The sequence below is a fragment of the Petaurus breviceps genome, unplaced genomic scaffold (assembly GCF_028583685.1).
Source record: "Petaurus breviceps papuanus isolate PSGF00001 unplaced genomic scaffold, PetGlider_PUasm1.0 90994, whole genome shotgun sequence".
NCBI classification, from domain to species: Eukaryota; Metazoa; Chordata; class Mammalia; order Diprotodontia; family Petauridae; genus Petaurus; species Petaurus breviceps.
This window is the reverse complement of record NW_027187393.1, coordinates 4,341,369-4,344,542: the sequence shown is the minus strand read 5'-3', so window position 1 is coordinate 4,344,542 and position 3,174 is coordinate 4,341,369.

Genomic DNA, 3,174 nt, shown 5'->3' with positions numbered 1-3,174 from the left:
GAATATATATATACATATATATGTATATATATACCATATTAATAATCACCATCAAACTCATTGATATTAATATATTAAATATCATATATACATAACACACATGTATATGGAGAGGAGATAGAGACAGAAAGTGAAGTGAACCCAAGATAGAAAACCCTGGGAAAGAATTCTCTTCCCCTCTCTGAGGAGAGCAGAGTGCCCAGCCTCTGGCCTGATTCATTGCTTCCCCTCCTAGCAGGAATCAAAGTCTCCCTCACAGAAGGGAGGGCAGAAAAAACCCTATAGATATCTCTTCATTCTTCCTTGCCAGTCACATCTAGAGAAATTCATGTAGAAACATATAACCAACATGAATAACACACACACAAGAGGGAGAACCAAAGTCCCACTCTGGTAAGATCTGATTTCTTTCCAGGAGTATTTCTGAGAGAAAGAAAAGAATGGGAAGGCAGCTGCTTCCCAGCATCCTCATTGCTACAGCTACTACTGTGATTATGAATTGTAGAAGAAAGACTGTAGTTTCTCCCTGCAAAGGAGAACAGTAATGGTGAAACGGCTACCTCTCTGTTTCCTAGTTTGTATTGGCACTTTCACTGAGCCTATTCTCCATTCTTTATTTCTTTAAAAAAAAAATCTGCTGCCTTTCTAAATTGGTCAGATTTCTCAAAAAGAAACCAATTTCTTTAAAATATTGTTCAGTCTGTATAGGTCTATCTTTGAAGTGATTAAAAAGAAATTCCAAAGTAAAACGTTATGGTCACCCTGGGATCACCCAGAGAGAAAGAAGGGAGTTCCCAGATAGGGGCTCAAAACGAACCAAAGAGATTTTTATTGAAAGCATATTACTGAGGGTGCAACCAAGATGGTTGATAATAAAGGCAGGGATATGAATGAGCGCCCCAAGATTCCTCTCCCAACAACTTTAAAATAACGCCTCCAAATGATTCCTAGAGTGGCAGAAGCAACAAAAGGACAGGATGAAACAATTTTCTAACCCAAGACAGTTTAGGTCAGCAAGCAAGGCCTGACGCACTGAGGTGAGAATGGAGCATGGTCCAGTGCGGGCCACATCCTGTCAAGTCAGCAGCAGGCCTTGGGGTGACTAAATCAATGAAGATGACTTCTAGAGTTCTTATCTCACAGACAGTAAAGAGTCAGACGACTGGTCAGAAGGGTACCCTTTGCTGGCACTGGGTTCAGGACTCTGTTGTATTGCCATTCATAGTTCTGGGTCAAAGTTCCAAGGTAAAGAGGAACACTAACAGGAGTGGGATCATGCTCACAGTTCCAAGGCTAAAAACAAGTGCTTATGGTTGCTCACAGATCAGAGCACAGACCAGGAGAGCAGTGAGTACACTTCTCTTTAGATAACACCACCTTGAAAGAACTGAAAACTTACAGATCCGCAGAACTAGTTCTGAAAATAACACCACAAAAAAAATTAATGCTTGGGACAATGCCCCTTCCATCTCAGAAACAGAGCCCAACTTTAACATACAGTTAAAAGTTAAGAAATAGGCTGGAAAGTCTTGCAAACTGCAAAAATATAACCTGACCATAGAAAGCTTGAATGGTGACAGGGGAGATCAAAATACAAACTCAGAAGATAACAAATGTCAAAGCAGCTATATGCAAAGCCTCAAAGAAAAATGTAAATTGGTCTCAGGCTGCCTGCCTCCTCCCCCCCCCCCAAAAAAAAAATTCTTGAAAAATACCAAAAAGTACTTTCAAAATCAAATAAGAGAAGCAGAGAAAAGATTGGAGAAAGGAATGAGAGGGATGCAAGAAAATCACAAAAAAAAAGAGTCAGCTTAGTAAAGGAGACACACAAAAATACTAAAGAAAATAATACCTTCAAAAAAAAAAAACCAGAATCAGCCAAATGATAAAAGAGGCTCAAAATTCCACTGAAGAAAAGAACTCCTTAAAAAGTAGAATTGACAAAATAAAAAAGGAGGTACAAAATGCTCACTGAAGAAAATATTCTTCAAAAATTAGAATTGGGCAAGTGGAAGCTAATGGCTCCATGAGATATCAAGAAACAAAAGAATGAAAAAATAAAAGAAAATGTGAAACATCTCATTGGAAAAACAACTGATCCAGAAAATCAATCAAGGAAAGAAACTTTAATATTTATTGGACTACCTGAGAGCTGTGATCAAAAAAAGAGCCTAGCCTATTTCAAGAAATTACCAAGTAAAACTGTCCTGATATCCTAGAACTAAAGGATAAAATAGTAATTGAAAGAGTCTACCAGTCACCTCCTGAAAGAGATACCCAAATGAAAATTCCCAGGAATATTATAGCCAAATTCTAGAGCTTCCAGGTCAAGGAGAAAATATTGCAAGCAGCCAGAATGGAACAATTCAAATATCATGGAGCTACAGTCAGGTTAACACAATACTTAGCAGTTTCTACATGAAAGGATCAGAGGGCTTGCAATATGATATCCCAGAGGGCAGAGAAGCTAGATTACAGCCAAGAATCACCCACCCAGCAAAACTGAGTATAATTCTCCTGGGGGAAAAAAATGTATATTCAAAGAAATAGAGGACTTTCAAGCATCCATGATGAAAAGACCAGAGCAGAATAGAAAATTTGACTTTCAAATATAAGACTCAAGAAGAATAAAAGGATAAATAGGAAAGAGAAATCATAAGGGATTCAATAACATTAAACTGTTTATAGTGCTACTTGGAAATATGATACTTGTAACTCCTAAGAATTTTCTCATTATTAGGGAAGTTAGAAGGAGTATGCCTAGAGGACATAAGTGTTAGTTAACTATGATGTGATGATGTCCAAAAAAATAAATGTAAAGGAGTGAAAGAGGGATGTACTGGGAGAAGGGGGAAGGGAGACATAAAAATACCTCATAAAAAGAGCCATAAAAGAGCTTTTATAGCAGAGGTAAAAATGGGGGGATGGCAGGCAACACTTGAACCTTACTCTCATTGGAATTGGTTCAAAAAGCAAACACCACATACCCTCAATTGGATATAGAAATCTACTTTTCCCTACAGGGAGGCAGGAAGGGAAAGGGGGGAGCTGCTAGAAAGGAGGGTGGGTTGGGGGAGGTGATGATCAGAAACAAAACAGTTTTGTGGAGGGACAGGACAAAAGAAGAGAGAGAGAGAGAGAGAGAGAGAGAGAGAGAGAGAGAGAGAGAGAGAG